The sequence below is a fragment of the Tachyglossus aculeatus genome, chromosome 11, assembly GCF_015852505.1.
Source record: "Tachyglossus aculeatus isolate mTacAcu1 chromosome 11, mTacAcu1.pri, whole genome shotgun sequence".
Classification (NCBI taxonomy): domain Eukaryota; kingdom Metazoa; phylum Chordata; class Mammalia; order Monotremata; family Tachyglossidae; genus Tachyglossus; species Tachyglossus aculeatus.
Genome location: NC_052076.1, coordinates 34,577,420 through 34,597,988, shown reverse-complemented (window position 1 = coordinate 34,597,988; position 20,569 = coordinate 34,577,420). Strand labels below are relative to the sequence as shown.

The 20,569-nt window shown below is 48.2% G+C and overlaps 1 non-coding gene across 1 annotated transcript; it reads right to left on the bottom strand.

Moving 5' to 3' along the window:
- Positions 1-5,716: 5,716 nt before the first annotated feature.
- Positions 5,717-5,854, bottom strand: LOC119935369. Its single transcript, XR_005453253.1, has one exon. It is a non-coding gene; the product is annotated as a small nucleolar RNA SNORA7 (small nucleolar RNA).
- Between the last annotated feature and the right edge of the window lie 14,715 nt (positions 5,855-20,569).

Below are 20,569 nucleotides of genomic sequence, written 5' to 3'. Positions count from 1 at the left end.
AGCTCGGTCATTGGCTCTTCTTGCCTGGTACTCCAGACTTCCTGGAAATCCTTGGCCTGACAACCATCTCACCTTATCTGAGGCAAGTCCACATGGATGACAATTCCTGGGAAGATGCTTTTGTGCAATGGAGTCTCTGTGAGACTCCAGGATGAATTTGACAGGCTGAACCATCCTGGCCAACATGGACTTTGTCCTCGAGTTTCCCCGGGCGGTAAGAGGGTGGTGCCAATATCCTGGCTCTGCCCACCCCAACCCCTGCTCCAACCCCCATATTGTTCTGGGCCTTGGCCAGAAACTGCACTCCCCTAGAATGGGGGCATCTCTACACCTCCTTGTTGGGAAAGTTCTTCCTGGTATCTAACCTTGATTCCTCCAGCTGCAGATGACACCCATTCCCTCTGTAGGGTGAAGCTTGGGGAGCTAGTCACCCTGTTCCAGAGGAAAACCCTCTGGACTGCCTCCAGTCACAGCTCACTTCCCTCCTCCTCCCCTCGCTCCCCCGTCAGCCTCCTGTACGACCACCTCTGAGCGTCCGATTAAATGATTTGAGAGAGGAAGACCGCTCTGGCAAGATGCAATCATCTCCGACTCAAATCTCTCTCTTTCAGCTATATAATGGTCTAATCAATATTAATAGAGAGGTTTATCTGTTTTCCTCATCTCCTGTGTCCTTAGGAGTAGATAAAATGCTTGTAAAATGGAATCCTCTTCAGCATATCCTGATTGCTTCCCAGACAGCTCATTCTGGAGATGCATTGTCCTGGGCAAGTTTTGGGGAGAGTTTCCCATTATTTCCCCACCCCCAACTTGGTAACTGGGGGACTCAGTCTCCTCCACCATCATGAATATCCTGGGGCCTTTCCAACATCAGGATTGCGGGTGTTCAATAGTTGTTATTCGCCCCAACCCCACAACACTTATGCATATAACTTTAAACTGTATATTATCAACTATTCTTATGGTATTTGTTAAGCACTTACTACGTACCAGGCACTGTACTAAGCACTGAGGTAGAGACAAGATAATCAGGTTGGACACAGTCCATGTCCCACAAGGGACTGTCTTAATCCCTATTTTATAGTTGAGGTAACGGGGACCCAAGCGACTTGCCCAAGGTCACAGAGCAGACAAGCAGGGGAGTTGGGATTAGAATCCAGGTCCTTCTGATTCCCAGGCCTGTGTTCTATCCAGTAGGCTACATTGTGTCTATACATATATTTATTTATATAAATATAAATATATAAATACATATATGAATTTATATTAGCATCTGTATCCTCCTCTAGAATGTTAACTCACTATGCGCAGGGAACATGTCCACAAATTCTGCTGTATCATACTCTCCCAAGCGTGTAGTACAGAGCTCTGCATGTAGTAAGGCCTCAATAAATGCCGTTGATTGATTGATCAACTGATTTAACAGGGAGACAAGGTTGAGGGGAAGGGACGAAGATTGGGGTGAAGGCGGCAGGATGGGTATCTTATTCTCAGGTGAGGAAACTGAGGCACAGGGAGGTTGTGAGACTTGCCCAAGGCCACACAGCAGGCAAGGGGTGGGGGCAGAATCGGAACCCAGATCTCTTGACTCCTAGGCTCGTGCTTTTTCTACTAGAGAAGGAGCATGGCCTAGTAGGAGTCAGAAGGTCATGGTTTCTAATCCCAATTCCACCACTTGTCTGCAGTGTGACCTTGGGCAAGTCAATAAACTTCTCTGTGCCTCAGTTCCCTTATCTGTTAATTGGGGATTGCAACTGTGAGCTCCACGTGGGACAGGAACTGTGTCCAACCCGATTTTCTCAGTGGTCACGGGTTCAAATCCGGCTCTGCCAATTGTCAGCTGTGTGGCCTTGGGCAAGTCACTTAACTTCTCTGTGCCTCAGTGACCTCATCTGTAAAATGGGGATTGACTATGAGCCCCTCCGTGGGACAACCTGATCACCTTGTATCCCCCCAGCACTTAGATCAGTGCTTTGCACATAGTAAGTGCTTAATAAATGTCAAATCATCACCATTATTATTATTATTATTATTATTAGTAGTAGTAGTAGTAGTAGTAGTAGTAGTAGTAGTAGTAGTAGTAGTAGTAGTATCCACCCCAGTGCTTAGTTCAGTGCCTGGCACGTAGTAAGCACTTAACAAATACCAGAGTTATTATTATGAGGTGACGCTGCCCCTCCGTCAGGCTGAACATCCCCAGCATTTCACCTTTCCACCTATGGGGACCAAAGCTCAGGCTGCTGGACTCAGGACTTGCCCGGAAGCCGGGCTCAGCCCTGCTCTCAGCTCTAATGGGTTCAGATGCAGCCAGCCCCATCCAACCCATTACCAGCTCCGCACTGAAAGCTCATGTCTAATTTCCTGTCCACTCTGCGTTCAGATGGGCTTCCGCTCCCAGGACAAATTATTCTCCCATGTTGCCCAAGACATTTATTGGCACTGCACCAGTAAGCTCCCCCAAACCACCCCTCCACTCTTTTTTTCAAATGGTATTTGTTGAGCGTTTACTATGTGTCAGGCACTGCACTAAGCACTGGGGTAGATACGAGATAATCGCATTGGACAAAGTCCATATCCCACATGGGGCTCACGGTCTTAATTCCAGTTTTACAGATGAGAGAACTGAGGCACAGAGGAAGTGAAATGACTTGTCCAAGGTCACACAGCAGACAAGTGGCAGGGTCAGGATTAGAACCCAAGTCCTTCTGATTCCTAGGCCAGTGCTTTAACTATTGGGCCACACCGCTTTTAATAATAATAATAATAATGATGGCATTTATTAAGCACTTACTATGTACAAAGTACTGTTCTAAGCACTGGGGAGGTGACAAGGAGATCAGGTTGTCCTACGGGGGGCTCCCAGTCTTAATCCCCATTTTACAGATGAGGGAACTGAGGCACAGAGAAGTTAAGTGACTTGCCCAAAGTCACACAGCTGACAATTGGCTGAGTCAGGATTAGAACCCATGATGCCTGACTCTTTCCACTGAGCCACGCTGCTTCTCTGCTTTTACTCAGTGGCTCTTCCCCACCTCTTGTTCCCCTGAAGGAAGTAAGGAGATCTCGTCCATCTGGTCTCTTCCCCAAAGATTACTTCATCAGCCACCCGTTAATCTGGGGCCTCAGGAAATTTGAAGACCAATGAGGTTCCATTCATTCATTCATTCATTCAATCATATTTATTGAATCCTTAGTGTGTGCAAAGCACTGTACTAAGCATTTGGGAAGTACAAATTGGCAACATATAGAGATGGTCCGTACCCAACAACGGGCTCACAGTTCCAGAGAAAGGTAGCATGGCCTAGTGGAAAGAGAGCCTGACTGGTAGTCAGGAAACCTGAATCTTAAGCCCAGTTAATAATAATAATAATAATTGCATTTATTAAGTGCTTAGTATGTGCAAAGCACTGTTCTAAGCACTGGGGAGGTTACAAGGTGATCAGATTGTCCCACGAGGGGCTCACAGTCTTAATCCCCATTTTACAGATGAGGTAACTGAGGCACAGAGAAGTTAAGTGACTTGCCCAGAGTCACACAGCTGACAGTTGGCAGAGCCGGGATTTGAACCCATTACCTATGACTCCAAAGCCCGTGCTCTTTCCACTGAGCCATGCAGTTCTGCCTCTGACATACTCTGTGACCTCAGGCAAGTCACTCCACCTCTCTAAGCCCCAGGTTCCTCATCTGTAAAATGGCAATAAGATCCCTACTCTCTCTCCCTCTTAGATGCTGAGCCCCGGCAGGGACAGGGACTGTGAGCATCCTGATCTTCCTGTATCTACTCCAGTTCTTGGCACTTAGCAAGCGTTTAATAATAAATACCAGAGTGCTTCTGGGCCCTCCTAATAGGGAGCCAGTGAGATTGGAGAGGAAAAATAACACAGTGAATGTCAGGAGGCAACACTGTTTTGTGCCCAAGGCTGTGTCTACACTAGAGGGGGCATACTACCACCCAGACTAAGCCCTCATTTCCTCTTTTCCCACTCTCTTCTGCATCACCCTGACTCATTCTCTTTATTCACCACCACTATGCCCCAGCCCTACAGCACTGATGTCCACAGCTGTAGCATATTTATTTCCATAAACGTCTGTCTCCCCTTCTAGACTGCTCGTTGCAGGCAGGGAATGTGTGTATTATATTGCTATGTTGAACTCTCCCACACACTTTGTACACTCTGCACACAGTAAGCACTCAATAAATGTGATTGATTGATTGAAGACTCTGAAGGAGTTTTGGAACTCGCTTTGACACTATATTCTAGACTGTAAGCTCATCATGGACAGGGAACCTGTCTGCTATTTCTTGTATTGTATTCTCCCAAGAGCTTAATGTGCACACAGTAAATGCTCAATAAATACGATTGAATGAATACATATGATTGACTGGCCAACTGACTGACTTTAAACCAGTCAGCCCTCCTGAGCTGGCTGAGCTGGCCCCCTGCCCCTTCAGCTTTGGAGCCCCCAGATGGCTGTTTTGCATTGACAGATAGGCTGACACTGCTCAGACCCCTTCCTCAGCCTAGACCAAAGCACACACATTCACAGATACATTCCACAAATATGTTCACCTGTACAGACACCCACACAGATACACTCACATCCACATAGCTATACTCATGCAGATATACACAGATATACCCATACGCACCTGCATACAAATAACCCCGTAACACACATACACACCGATATTCCCACATGCACATGCAAACATAGATCCACTCACTTCCACGCACAGACACATTCATCCTCTGCGTCACCCTGACTTGCTCCTTTGTCATCTCCCCTCCCAACCCCACAGCACTTATGTACATAGCTGTCATTTTATTTAGTTCTATAAATGCCCATCTCCCCCTCTAGGCTGTAAACTCATTGTGGGCAAGAAATGTGCCTGTTTGATACTGTAGGGTACTCTCCCAAGCGCTTAGTATAGTACTCTGCACAGAGTAAGTGCTCAATAAATACGATTGAATTATATTCTTGTCTTACACTGTTGAGTCATCTCTGACCCATAAAGACTCCATGGATACGTCTCTCCCAGAATGCCCCACTCACCATCTGTAATCGTTCTGTTAGTTTATCCACAGAGTTTTCTTGGTAAAAATACAGAACTAGTATACCACTGCCTTCTTCCGCACAGTAAACTTGAGTCTCCACCCTCGCCTCTCTCTCATGCACCAAGTTACATTAACGACAACCTCATTCGCACCTACTCAGCCCTCCTGTCCCGCCATCGACCCCCGGCCCACATCCTCCCCCGGGCCTGGAATGTCCTCCCTCTGCCCATCCGCCAAGCTAGCTCTCTTTCTCCCTTCAAGGCCCCACTGAGAGCTCACCTCCTCCAGGAGGCCTTCCCAGACTGAGCCCCTTCCTTCCTCTCCCCCTCATCCCCCTCTCCATCTCCCCATCTTACCTCCTTCCCTTCCCCACAGCACCTGTATATATGTATATATGTTTGTACATATTTATTACTCTATTTATTTATTTATTTTACTTGTACCTATCTATTCTATTTTATTTTGTTAGTATGTTTGGTTTTGTTCTCTGTCACCCCCTTCTAGACTGTGAGCCCACTGTTGGGTAGGGACTGTCTCTATATGTTGCCAGCTTGTACTTCCCAAGCACTTAGTACAGTGCTCTGCACACAGTAAGCGCTCAATAAATACGATTGATTGATTGATTGATTGCTGCTGTAGCCCAGCACAGGTGAGTTTTGACTTGTAGCAGATTGCCTTCCACTCATTAGCCACTGCCCAAAATAGGAATGGAATGGCTATGTCTCTGCTTGACTAGCCCTCCCATAGTCGAGACTGGCAGAGTATTGGAAACTCTCCAGGTGTGATCCTGAGAGGGAAGAATGATTATACTCACATGCATATATGCACAGACACACTCATTCACAGACACACACATTCACACCCCAGATACACTCCCACTCATCCTCACACTAACCACATACACACAGATACATGCACACACGTACATATACATGCACTCTCACCGCACATGGACTGACATGCACACACATTATCGGACCCTCATATAAATTCTCCTCTTCTTCTCACTCTACAGTTAACTATGACAGCCTGTCTGTCCATCTCTGTCTGTCCATGACATTGAGAGGAGTCTTTGCCTCCTCGCCTTCAGCTCTTGTCCAAACCCAGAATGGTGACCAGAGGAGGCTGCAGAAATGGGAAAAGCAGGCTCTCCCTGATGCTCCACTCACAAGGGTCCCCTAGTCCCACCTGACTCTACTCCCCGACTCCTTCCTCTCAGCCTTCCAAAGCCTTCCTCCTCCTGGGAGCCTTCTCTGACTAGCCTTTTCTTGATCTGCCTCCTCTCTCACACTCCTCCCCCCTGTAAATCTATATTATTCCCCCACAGAGACCATCCATCTCTCTCTCTGCATCACACCCCACCTTGCCTCCCTAACCTCTCTACCCACTCTTGATGACCAGATTACTGCTTCCACCTCCACCCTCTCTCCTCAAATCATCTCGCTCGCTCCCCTTTCCCTTCGTCACTCTCGTAACATTAACCCACAGCCTTGGATCACTGCCACTGTCCGCCTCCATCACTCATATGCTCAAGCTGCTGAACACTGCTGGCAAAAGTCTAAACACCAAGCCAACCTTGTTCACTTTAAATTTATCCTTTCCTGCCTTAACTCTGCCCTCCCCTCTGCCAGGCAAACCTATTTTTCTTCCCTTATTGACACCCATGCCCATCACCCCTGTCAGCTGTTCCAGGTATTTAACTCTCTCCTCAGGCCCCCTGTTCCTCCCCCTCCTCCATCCCTCACCCCTAACGATCTGGCACCTGCTTCATTAGTAAAATTAACACCATCAGGTCTGAGCTCCCCAAAGTCATCTCTCCCCCTTCTTCCCCCAACCCCACTCTCAACTCTCTCCACTACTTTCCCATACTTCCCAGCAGTATCTTCATATGAGATCTCCTCCCTCAAGTGCCACCCCATCTACCTGTGCTTCTGACCCCATTCCCTCTCATCTTATGAAAACGTTCACCCCTTCCCTCCTTCTCTCCTTAACTTCCATCTTCAACTGCTCACTCTCCGCTGGTTCCTCCCCCTCTGCCTTCAAACACACCTATGTCTCAACCAACCTAAAAAAAAACCCTCTCTTGACCCCACTACCCCTTCTAGTTATCTCCCTACTACCCTTCCTTTCCAAACTCCTAGAACGAGTCATCTACACTCGTTGCCTCAAATTCCTCAACTCCAACCCTCTCCTAGACTCCCTCCAATCTGGCTTCTGTCCCCCACACTCGACTGAAACTGCCCTCTCAAAGGTCACCAATGACCTCCCTTTTGCCAAATCCAATGACCCCTACTCTATCCTAATCCTCCTTGACCTCTCAGGTGCCTTTGACACTGTGGACCATCCCCTTCTCCTCAACACGCTATCCTTCCTTGGCTTCACAGACTCCACCCACTCCTCATTCTCCTCTTATCTCTCTGGCCATTCATTCTCAATCTCCTTCGTGGGCTCCTCCTCCACCTCCCATCCCTTTACTGTAAGGGTTCTTCGAGGGTCGGTTCTTGGTCCCCTTCTGTTCTCCATCTATACTCACTCCCTCGGTGAATTCATTTACTCTTATGGCTTCAACTATCATCTCTACACTGATGACACTCAAATCTACATCTCCACTCCTGTTCTCTCTCCCTCCCTCCAGTCTCATATTTCCTCCTGCCTTCAGGACATCTCCATCTGGATGTCTGCCCGCCATCTCAAACTCAACATGTCCAAAACTGAGCTCCTTATCTTCCCTCCCAAACCCTGTCCTCTCCCTGACTTTTCTGTCACTGTAGACAACATTACCATCCTTCCAGTCTCACAGGCTCGCAACCTTGGTGTCATCCTTGACACAGTCTTCTAGACTGTGAGCCCACTGTTGGGTAGGGACCGTCTCTATATGTTGCCAAATTGTACTTCCCAAGCACTTAGTACAGTGCTCCGCACACAGTAAGCACTCAATAAATACGATTGAATGAATTCTTGACTCCACTCTCTCATTCACCCCACACATCCAATCCATCACCAAAACCTGCTAGTCTCACCTCCACAACATTGTCAACATCTGCCCTTTCCTCTCTATCCAAACCGCTACCTTGCTGGTTCAATCTCTCGTCCTCTCCCGACTGGATTATTTCATCAGACTTCTTTCTGATCTCCTATCCTCCTGTCTCTCCCCGCTTCAGTCTATACTTCACTCTGCTGCCCAGATTATCTTTCTACAGAAACGCTTGGGGCATTTCATTCCCCTCCTCAAAAACCTCTAGTGGTTGCCTATCAACCTTTGAATCAAGCAAAAACTCCTCACTCTCAGCTTCAAAGCTCTCCATCACCTCGCCCCTTCTTATCTCACCCCCCTTCTCTCCTTCTACAGCCCAGCCCGCACACTCAGCTATTCTGCCGCTAACCTTCTCACCGTGCCTCATTCTCGCCTGTCCTGCCATCGAACCCAGCCCCACATCCTACCTCTGGCCTGGAATGCCCTCCCTCCACACATCTGCCAAAATAGTTCTCTTTCTCCCTTCAAAGCCCTACTGAGAGATCACCTCCTCCAGGAGGCCTTCCCAGACTGAGCCCCCCCTTTTTTCTTTCCTCCTCCTTCCCTCCGTATTGCCCCCTCCCTCCCTTTACCCTACCCCCTTCCCCTCGCCTCAGCACTGGTATGTATTTGTATCAATCAATCAATCGTATTTATTGAGCACTTACTATGTGCAGAGCACTGTACTAAGCGCTTGGGAAGTACAAATTGGCAACATATATATTTGTGTATATTTATTACTCTATTAATTTTATTAATGATGTGTATATAGCTATAATTCTATTTATTCTGATGATATTGACACCTGTCTACCTGTTTTGTTTTGTTGTCTGTCTCCCCCTTCTAGACTGTGAGGCAGTTGTTGGGTAGGGACCATCTCTATATGTTGCCGATTTGTACTTCCCAAGCACTTAGTACAGTGCTCTGCATACAGTAAGCACTCAATAAATACGATTGAATGAATGAATGAACTAGCCAAAAAAGAGACAGTGGATCCATGTGAGATCCGGTTCTAGCCCTGAGTGCAGCAATACAGCACTTCCAACCTCTTTCTGTTTCGGGACTTCATTCTCCCTCACCCATTCCTTGTAACGGAGGCTCAGAGAGGTTAAGGGGTTGGCCTTAAGTCTCACAGCACCTCATTCGTGGAAGAAGGATTAGAATTCAGATCTTCTGTCTCCTGCATTGGGCTTCTCCTCACCAGGCCACCCTGCAGGAGGAAGGGGACATCGTGTCCAACCTGCCATCCCTTCTGCCATCAACCTCAGCAATCTGTCCCCCACATCCCATCATGGCTCTGCCGACTCCCAGGAGTTCCCGTCACCTGGCCCAGTCAGTGGAGGAGGGGAAGAAACCTCACGCCCAAAATGCCAATGGAGAACGATTCCAAGTGAGCCCTCATCAGAGGAAACACTGTAAAACTATTGAACTTTCTCCCTCTCCTGGCTTCTGAGCCACTGAAAATGTCAGGCTGATCGTGGGCGGCTCCGGAGGGCTGAGGCCCTGGGCCCAACTCTGTCTCATATGATTTCTGGGGTCTCCGCTCCTGGTTTTGTAAATAAATCGAGGGCATCTGGAATAATATACCTGTCAAACAACAGTGAGTTTCCAATTTCTGCTGTCAACCGTGATCGGGCTGCAGCTGCCAGCCTGCATTCTGAGTTGCTGCTGATGCTGCTACTGCTGCAGGGATCATGGTGTCTGCCATGCAGGCTGTGAGGGGTGAGGGAAGTGTACAGGCCCAGGAGTGATGAGGTCTTGTGCCCAGCCCTGGGGGGGATGGGGTAGGGGGGACAGAGGCCATGGGCGGCACTCAAAATCTCAGTCAAGGCGATGTGGGGGACATTAGTCAAGTGTTATGTCAGGCACAAATAATAATAACAATTGTAGTGTTTGTTAAGAACCTACTATGTGCCAGACCCTGTTAATAATAATAATAATAGTATTTGTTAAGCACTTACTTTGTGCCAGGCACTATACTAAGCACTGGGGGGGATACAAGCAAACCAGGTTAGACACCGTCCCTGTCCCACATGGTGTTCACAGTCTCAATCCCCATTTTACAGATGAGGCAACTGAGGCACCGAGAACAATAATAATAATAATGATAATGATAGCATTTATTAAGTGCTTACTATGTGCAAAGCACTGTTCTAAGTGCTAGAGAGATTACAAGATGATCAGGTTGTCCCACCGGGGGCTCACAGTCTTAATCCCATTTTACAGATGAGGTAACTGAGACACAGAGAAGTTAAGTGACTTGCCCAAAGTCACACAGCTGACAATTGGTGGAGCTGGGACTTGAACCCATGGCCTCTGACTAAGCCACAAGAGAAGTGAAGTGACTTGCCCAAGGTCTCACAGCATACAAGTGGCGGAGCTGGGATTAGACTCTAACCACTGCACCATGCCGCTTCTCTAAGCACTGCTCTTCTAAGCACTGAGATGGATATAAGCAAATTGGGTCGGACACAGTCCCTGTCCCACTGGGGCTCACAGTCTTAATCCCCATTTTACAGATGATGAAACTGAGGCACAGAGAAGTGAAGTGACTTGCTCAAGATCACACAGGAGACAAGCGGCAGAGTGGGGATTAGAACCCGGGTCTTTCTGACTCCCAGGCCAAGTGCTTAGTACAGTGCTCTGCACACAGTAAGCGCTCAATAAATATGATTGATTGATTGGGTTCTATCCACTAGGCCATGCCGCTTTCCTGCTTCCATTTGTGAAGTACTTACTTTGGGCAGGACACCATGCCAAGTGCTGGGGGAGATCATCAAGTGAGATACAGTTCCAGTTCCCCAAGAGACTTCCAATCTAAAAGGGTGGGAGAACTGGGAGTGACTTCCCATTTTACAGATGAGGAAACTGAGGCACAGAGAAGTGACTTCATACAGCAGGGAGGTGGCAGAGCTAGGATTAGAAACCAGATCCTCTGACTCCCAGGCCTGTGGTCTTTCCACTAGGCCACACTGCTCCCTGTTTCCTCCTGCCCAAGTGCAGCTGGCTCTGGGGTAGAGCCTCCAGAAGGAGCGAGGCGGGGATGAGCAGCAGAAAAGAAGGGAAGAAACTTCAGCTCCATCCTCCTCCCTCCCCTCCCCAGAGCCACCTCCGGGCTCTGCCCTGGTGAGTGATGGCTTTATCTCAGTGGGATGGAGCGGAGCGTTTGACAGGCAAGATGACTCTCGCTGAACTTCCCTCTAAACATGCTGGTGGGAGGAAGAAGCAGGAGATGCTATCGGCCTCCCACTCGTCACTCAATCTGGAAACAGGTCTCGTTGTTGGGGGGGAAGGGGAGAGCGCTCACTCGATGGGCCGGGCTGACAGATCCAGGAGCCTCCAGGAGGCAGCCCCCCACCCTCCCCACAATCTGGAATCGAGAGGAAATAGGCCACCCTCGCTCTCAGATAAGTCAATAAAGTGCTTACTATGTGCCGAGCACTATTCTAAGTGCTGGGCTTGAGACAAGTTAATCAGGTTGGACACAGTCCCTGTCCCACATGGGGCTTACACTCTTAATCTCCATTTTACAGATTCATTCATTCATTCATTCAGTCGTATTTATTGAGTGCTTTCTGTGTGCAGAGCACTGTAATAAGCTCTTGGGAGAATACAGTACAACTATGAACAGACACATTCCCTGCCCACAACGAGCTTACAGTCTGGGGGTGGGGGAAGACAGCCATTAATATAAATAAATAACAGAAATGCAAATAAGTGCTGTGGAGCTGGGAGGAGGGGAAGAACAAATGAGCAAGTCAGGGTGACACAGAAAGGAATGGGAGAAGAGGAAAGGGGGACTTAGGGACGGCCTCTTGGAGGAGATATGCCTTCAATAATGTTTTGAAGGGGGTAACTGAGGCCCAGAGTAGTGAAATGACTTGCCCAAGGTCACATAATGAAATATGACAGAGCCATGGTCATCCAGTAGGCCAGCAGCAGGGCCAGGAATGGATCATAATAACAGTGGTATTTGTTAAGCACTTACTATGTGCCAGGCACTGTCCTAAGCACTGGAGTGAACACAAGATACTCAGATTGGACACAACCCCTATCTCACATAGGGCTCATAAAGCAGTGTGGCTCAGTGGAAAGAGGACGGGCTGTGGAATCAGAGGTCATGGGTTCAAATTTCCGCTCTGCCAATTGCCAGCTATGTGACTTTGGGCAAGTCACTTCACTTCTCTGGGCCTCAGTTCCCTCATCTGTAAAATGGGGACTAAGACTGTGAGCCCCCCGTGGGACAACCTGATCACCTTGTAACCTCCCCAGTGCTTAGAACAGTGCTCTGCACATAATAAGCACTTAATATATGCCATTATTATTATTATTATTATTTTACAGGTGATGGAACTGAGGCAAAGGGAAGTTAAATGACTTGCCCAAGGTCATACAGCAGAAAGGTGGTGACCCAGTTCCTCTGACTCCCATGCCCCTGCTCTTTCCACTAGGCCACGTTGCCTCCAGCTGAGTCTGGGGAAAGGTCAGTCACCCAGTTCACCCTCCCTGACTCACTCCCCATCACTTCTCCCTCCTTTCCCACCCAGCTGGATTGATTGGGCAGGAATGTATCCGTTTGTTGTTATATTGTGCTCCCCCGAGTGCTTAGTACAGTGCTTTGCATACAGTAAGTGCTCAGTAAATACAGTTGAATGAACTGAGTGAATGCCCCTCGGGGGGACAGATAACTAAACCAGAGACCGAGCACTGGCCTGGGCCGGGATTAGAACCCATAACCTTCTGACTCTCGGGCCCATGCTCTAGCCACTATGCCGGGCCGCTCCTCCAGCGAAGACCCTCAGAAACAGCCCCCAAACTGGGCGGAGGGCAGGGGAGATCAGCCAAAAGATCTGCGAGAAACGGAAAGCTGCTGTCTCAGCCTGTCTGGCCCTGGGCGGCATTTGGGGGAAGGCAGGCCCAGTTGAAATGAGTTACCGGTCAGCTGCCTCCCAGCTCCTGAGATCATCGGTCTTTATAACACACTCAGCTCACGGACGGGTGGACGGGTAGACAGGCACTTCGGCTGTGGCTCCACTGAGCCAATCCCAGGGTGGGGAGGGGGACGTGGAGGGAATTGGAAGAAAAAGGAGGGGAAGGCAGGAGGGCGGAAGCTCCGTTTGGGCCGGCAGAGCGTCGCGGCTGAGCTGGATGCTAAGTGTCGCTGACGGAACCAGCAAGTTCACACTGTGGCAACGGAAGTGTCAGGGAGACTGTCAGATCTGCTCACTGTGGCCCAGGCTCCCAGCCTCCTCCTTCCCCAACCCACTCCTCCCCCCTGCCCCCAGAGCAGAACAGAGGAAGGAAAGTGGGGCTCCAGGGAGGGGGTCCGGAGGCGAGGTCAAAGGTGAAACTGTCAGAGAGCAGGCGGGCACCTTGGCTCACATTCTCCATACGGGGGAGGGTCGAAAACACTAAGACTCCAGGGAAAGTGTGTAACGGATTGGATCTGAAATCCAGTCCCACTCCTAAACCACTACTCATCCACCTCCACCCCTATTCATTTATTCATTCATTCATTCAACTGTATTTATTGATCATTTTCTGTGTGCGGAGTACTGTACTAAGCATTTGGGAGAGTACAATATAACGGTAAGCAGACACAGAACCTCAAACTCCAAGCTTGCCATCTAGCCCTGGCCCAAAGGCCCAGTAGCTGAGAAAAATCAGACTGCGGGACTAAAGGCTCTTGAAATAAAAATGAAAGAAGCATGAACTCACAGACCCAGGCTGCAGCCTGGGAGTCAGAATGACCTGGGTTCTAATCCCAGCTCCGCCATGTGTCTGCTATGTGACCTTGGGCAAGTCACTATGCTTCTCTGTGCCTCCGTGACCTCATCTGTAAAATGGGGATTAAGACTGTGAGCCCCATGTGGGACACGGACTGAGTCCAACCTGATTAGGTTGTGTCGACCTCTGTGCTTAGTACAGTTTAGGGCCATTTTAGGGAGCATGTGTCCCCCAGGCCTTTCCAGGGAACACCCGCCTCCCATGTGATCCCCCAGGGCTCCACATTGGGCCACCCCGAAGCAAGAGCCCATGGCAGGCGGCGGCCCGGTCCGGATGCCCCGAAGCTGGGACTTGACTGCCTGGAGAATTAGCGTGGCCTAATAGACAGAGCAAGGGGCTAGGAGAAAGAAGAACCTGGTTTCTAAACCCAGCTTTGCCACGTGTTTTCGTTGTGACCCTGGGCAAGTCACTTTGCTTCTCTGTGCTGCAGTTATCTGTAAAATTGTGAATAAAACTGGGAGCCATATGTGGGACAGGAACTGTGTCCAACCTGCTTGGCTTGTATCTACCCCAGTGTTTAGTACAGTGTCTGGCACATAACAGATACCATTAAAAAAAGGATCCCCTGCTTCTAAAAAAATGATTTTTAGAGTGACTCATCCCCCGGCCCCTCGGAAAAGGAAGGCAAAAACTGCCAAGACAGCAGTTTCTCTGCTCCTCCTGTTGTCTGTGGGTGGGATGGGCCCACCCAGGCCATTGACTGGACCGTGACTAGTCCGGGTGGTGGCCAGATGCTTTGGTAGCCAAAGAAAGAATCATACAATTCCGAGGTCACTTAGATCATTTCATCCAGTCCCCCTGCCTTTGGGCCAGATGACAGCCAAACTGACTTAATAATAATAATAAGAAGAATGGTATGTTATATATTTGTTGTATATTTGTTACCATTAATAATAATAATGGTATTTGTTCAGCATTTATGATGTGCCAAGCACTGCTCAAAGCACTGGGGTAGATACAAGGTAATCAGGTTGTCCCACTTGGGGCTCACAGTCTTAATCCCCATTTTACAGATGAGGTAACTGAGGCACAGAGAAGTTAAGTGGCTTGCCTAACATCACACAGCAGATAAGTGGCAGAGCCAGGATCAGAACCCATATGCTCTGACTCCCAAGCCTGTGCTCTTTCCACTAAGCCTCACTGCTTCTTCCAGATGGTAAACTCATTGCGGGCAGGGAATATGTCTGTTATATTGTACTCTCCCAAATACTTAGTACAGTGCTCTGCCACAGTCGCAGAGTAGGTGCTCAATAAATATGATAGATCGATTGATTGAGTCTCTGAACTCTCCAGGGATGAGGATTACTGATTATTCAGACAGGAAGTTCTGCCTGGTGTTAACCTCAGTCTCTCCTGCTGCAGGCTCAGTTCTTCAGTCAATCATTCAGTCATATTTATTGAGCACTTACTGTGAGCAGGGCACTATACTAAGCACTCGGGAGAGTACAAACCAACAATATAGTAGACACATTCCCTGCCAACAATGATTTCTTCCAAACATCTGCTCACCACCACTCTCCTTAGGTCTTCCCTAAGCATGTGTCTTACATATGTGGATTTCTTAACATGGTTCTCTCCTGGTTTTCCTCTTACCTTCCACCAGCTCTTCCTCTGCCGCCCACCCCTATCTGTGGGAATCCCTCAAAGGTCTGTACTGGGTCACCTTTTCTTCTTAATTTACACCAACTGTCTTGGAAAGATCTTCCCATTCCCACAGCTTTAACTCCTCAAAAGAGCATGGGCCTGGGTTCTAATCCTAGCCCCTCCATTTGTCTGCTATGTGTGACCTTGGTCAAGTCAATTAACTCCTCTGTGCCTCAGTTCCCTTATCTGCAGAATCAAGCGATCTATCAATCGATCAGTCAGTCACATTTACTGAGTACTTACCATGTGCAGAGCACTGTACTAAGCACTTAGGAAGGTTCGATATAACAGAGTTGGTAGACACATTCCCTGCTCACAATGAGTTTACATTCTACCGGGGGAGATAAACATTAACATAAATAAATTACAGATATGTACAAAAGTGCTGTGGGGGTGAGGGAGGAGTGAATAAAGGGAGCAAATCCAATCACAAGGGCCACTCAAAGGGACTGGGAAAAGAGGAAATGAGGGTTTAGTCAGGGAAGGCCTCTTGGAGATATGCAGTTAGTACCTCCAGTCTGGCTTCCATCCCCTTCACTCAATAGAAACTGCCCTTTGGAAGGTCACAGATAACTTCCTTCTTGCCAAATCCAACAGCCTCTACTCCATCCTAATCCACCTCGACCTCTCAGCTGCCTTCGAAACTGTTGACCACTCCCTTCTCCTGGAAACATTAACCAACCTTGCTTCACTGACACTGTGCTCTCCTGGTTTTCCTCATTTCTCCGGCTGCTCACTCTCAGTCTCTTTCACATGCTCCTCCTCTGCCTCCCACCCCTAAACTGTGGGGGTGCCTCAAGTTTCAGTTCTGGGTGACCTTCTATTATCCATTTACACACACTCCCTTGGAGAACTTATTTGCTCCCATGGCTTCAACTACATCTACGCTGTTGATTCCCAAATCTGTATCAATCAATCAATCAATCAATTGCATTGATTGAGTGCTTACAGTGTGCAGAGTACTGTATTAAGCACTTGGAAGAGTACAAGATAATACAACGGACATATTTGCTGCCCACAACGAGCTTATAGTCTAGTGGACAAGCTTATCTCTCTCCCTCTCTGCAGTCTCCTATTTCCTCCTACCTTCAAGATATCTCTACTTGGATGTCCCGCCAACACCTCCAATTTAATATATCCCAAACAGAGCTCATTATCTTCCCACCCTGTCCTCCTTCAATCCCTGTTCTCATTCTTATTTAGCTTGGGAGTCCCATATGGTACCTGGTTATCATGTATGTATCATGTATGTACCAGTGCTTAGTACAGTGAACCCACTGTTGGGTAGGGACTGTCTCTATATGTTGCCAACTTGTACTTCCCAAGCACTTAGTACAGTGCTCTGCATACAGTAAGCGCTCAATAAATACGATTGATGATGATGATGATGATGATATAGTGCGTGGCACATAGTAAGCCTTAACAAATACCAGTATTATCATTATTTACCACTGCTACATGATAGACTCCTCATCAGCCTCCCTAGTCCTGACCCCTCCTTCTCTGCAATCTTGCATTTCCTCCTGCCTCCAGGATATCTCAACACGGATGTGCCAGTAGAGCTCAGGCTCACAATGTCCAAAGCTGAATTCATCTTCCCTCCCCAATCCACTCCTCCTCCTAACTTTCCCATCTCAGTTGACCATACCACCATCCTCTCTGTCTCTCAGACCCACAACCTTGGCATAATCCTTGACTTCTCCCTCTCTTTCAATCTCCAGATTCAATCTGTAGCTAAATCGCATCAGTTCTTTTTCCGCATCACTTCAGGAATCCATCCTTCCACTCCATCCAATTGGCCCCCTGCTGGTCGAGGCATTTGCCATATCCTGGCTCAATTAATCAATCAATTGTATTTATTGAGGCTTATTGAGTGCAGAGTACTGTACTAAGCATTTGGGAGAGTATAATGTAACAATATAACAGACACATTCCCTGCCCATAGCAAGCTTACAGTCTGGACTACTAGAACAACCTCCTCACTCACCTCCCTGCCTCCAACCTCCAATCTTTCCCCTCTCCAGTCCACACTTGATTCTGCTTCCTGGATCATTTTCCTAAAATGTCATTCTACACTCCCCTCCTCACTCCTCAGAATCCTCCAATCATCGCCCATTCCTCTCTGCATCAAGCAGAAACTCTGATTGGCACTCAGTCCCCTCTCTCCCTCCTACTTCTCCGCTCTCTTCTCATATTACATCCCAGCTCACAATCTTCATTCCTCTCAAGCCAACCCACTCACTGGGCTTTGTTCTCATCTCTACTTTTGCCAACCTCTTGCTCAGTCTCTCTTCCCAGCCTGGAATTCTCTCCCCTTTCATATTCAACAGACCTCTCCCCATCTTCAAAGCCCTTCTGAAATCATGGCTCCACCAGGAGGCCTTCCCTGATTAATCTCTCATCTCCCCACCTCCCCAGTGCCACTGCAGCCCATCAGCACTATCTAGGAAGTTAAATTAGCAAAGCCTCCATAACTCATATGTACATACTTTATAGACACTATTATTTTCTCCTAATTGTAATTCATTTAAGAGCCTACCTCCCCCAGTAGATTTTTAAGCTCCTTAAGGGTAGGGATCATGTCTTCAATCAGTCAATCAATCAATCAATTAATTAATGGTATTTATTAAGCACTGTATTAAGAATTCAGGAAAGTACAATACAGTAGAGTTCATAGGCGAGATTCCAGTCTGCAGGGAGCTTTACAGTCTAGTTGGGGAGACAGGTACTAAAATAGATTAAGGATAGGCGAATTAGTAGGCTACAAGAATAATTATATTCTTATGTAATTATATTGGGGCTGGAGTGAGGTATCAAAGTGCTTAAGGAGTACACAGCCAAGTGTTTTCTCTCTCTTTTATACTCTCCCAAGTGTCAAGCATAGTGCTATGCACACAATAAGCATTCAGCAAACACTATTGATTGACAGATTGATTCTCAACTAGGATATATTTCCTGGGCATCATGATCACAATCTAAAGCAGGTATCAAGAGCTGAAAGGCAGTTAACCAAGCCAGTACAGAGCGTGTGGTACCCACCTTCTAGGCAATCCCAGCCCAAGACTGGTGACCCTGGAGTAAAGGCAGATAAAACAGTGAGCAACTTTCTGTGCAAATACCCGTTACATAATGCCCTAAACACAGGGAGGTGGGAAGTTTAGGGGCAAGGAGGAGAGGGAGGGTTTGCCTATTGACAGAGACTGGAGTGGGATGGGAAAATCAAGGAAGGCTTCCTGGAGGAGAGGACATTTTCAGGAGTTGTTTGAATACCAGGAGAGAACTGGTTTATCTTGGGTCAGGGGAGGGGGAAAGATGGGCAGTTTAAGGCCTGAGGGGTCTGGGAGTTTGAAGGAGACATTTAGTAAATCCATACAGAGCTGGAGCTATCCCAGCAGGGCAGGGATGGGTAGCAGAGGAGTCCCTCCAACTCCCAAAGCTCCCACTAGTGATGAATCTCTCTGTTCCAATGGCCCTCCAGCCTGACAGAGAGGGGAAGAAGCCCACCCAGGAGAACAGGATTCAGTTTTGCTGCCGGGGCCTTGCGGGAAGGAGGATTTGGAAGCTTTCTAGCAGCAAACCTTTTAATTCCTTTCAGTCTCTCCTAAGCTAATCACCGGGGTGGTGATGCTATCGGGAAAGGCCTATTAGGGTCTAATTTCATGGCACGGCTGGCAGGGGAGGCCATAACGCCAGCTTCTGAGAAGAGTAGCCGGAGGACCATTTATCCAGAGTGAAGAACATAATTCCAGGCTCTGACGGCAGCATGGCGGCTGGACAAGATGCTGCTGAGACTCAGGTCCGGAAGCTCAGTCCAGAATCACTTCCACAGAGAGCTAGGGGCAGGACCTGGGCGGGACCTAGACGGCGCACAGAGATGGTCACTGCGGTGATTCCAGGTCAGTGGAGGATGCTGGGACCGGGCCTGGCTTGGGTCCAACTCCTGCCTTTGGTTGGGCTGGAGTCTGGGAGATGGCAGTGGTTCGGAGTCCGGTATTTTTATGGTATTTGCTAAGCACTTTACTATGTGCCAGGCACTCTTCTAAGCACTGGGGTGGACACACAGAAATGAGGTTAGACACATTCCCTGTTCCACAAGAGGCTTACAGCCTTCATCCCCATTTTACAGATGAGGGAACTGAGGCCCAGAGAAGTGAAGTGACTTGCCCAAGGTCACACAGCAAACAGGTGGTGGAACAGAGATCAGAACCCAGGTTCTTCTGACCCCCAGGCTTGTTCTGTAGATACTAAGCCCTAGAGAAGCAGCGTGGCTTAGAGGAAAGAGCACGGGTTTGGAAGTCAGAAGACATGGATTCTAATTTTGGTTCTGCCACTTTTCTGCTGTGTGACCTTGGGCAAGAAACTTCACTTCTCAATTACCTCATCTGTAAAATGGGGATTAAGACTGCGAGCCCCACGTGGGACAACTTGATGATCTTCTATCTAACCCAGTGCTTAGAATGGTGCTTGGCGCATAGTAAGCACTTAATAAATACCATCATTATTTTGGGAAAAGCAGCATGGCATAGTGGATAGAGCACAGTCCTGGGAGTCAGAAGGTCATAGGTTCTAATTCTGACTCCACCACTTGTCTGCTGCATGACCTTGGGCAAGTCACTTCACTTCTCTGGGCCTCATCTGGAAAATGAGGATGAAGACTGTGAGCCCCATGTGGGATAACCTGATCACCTTGCATCTACCCCAGTGCTTAGAACAGTGCTTGGCACATAATAAGTGCTTAACAAATACTATTATCATTTTTGTTATTATTAGCTCCTTTCTCCTTTCTCTGGATGCCTTCCAGTCAGCCACCCTGGGGCTGGGAAGAGGGACCAGTCCATTTTACGGATAGGAACCTGAAGGCCAGAGAGGCCAGTGAGCTTTCATCCACTGCTTGGGAAAATCCAAAATCACCTCTCCTGAGTCTAGGAACCCCGCTTTCGCCCACCTCGGTCTGCTTCCTCTCAGCAAAATCGGGGGTTTGTTCAACATCCATTGGTTTCTCACCCCACCCTGCCCAAACCACTAACAGAAGGAGGCAAGCTGCTAGAGGGGTCCCTACACAATCCTA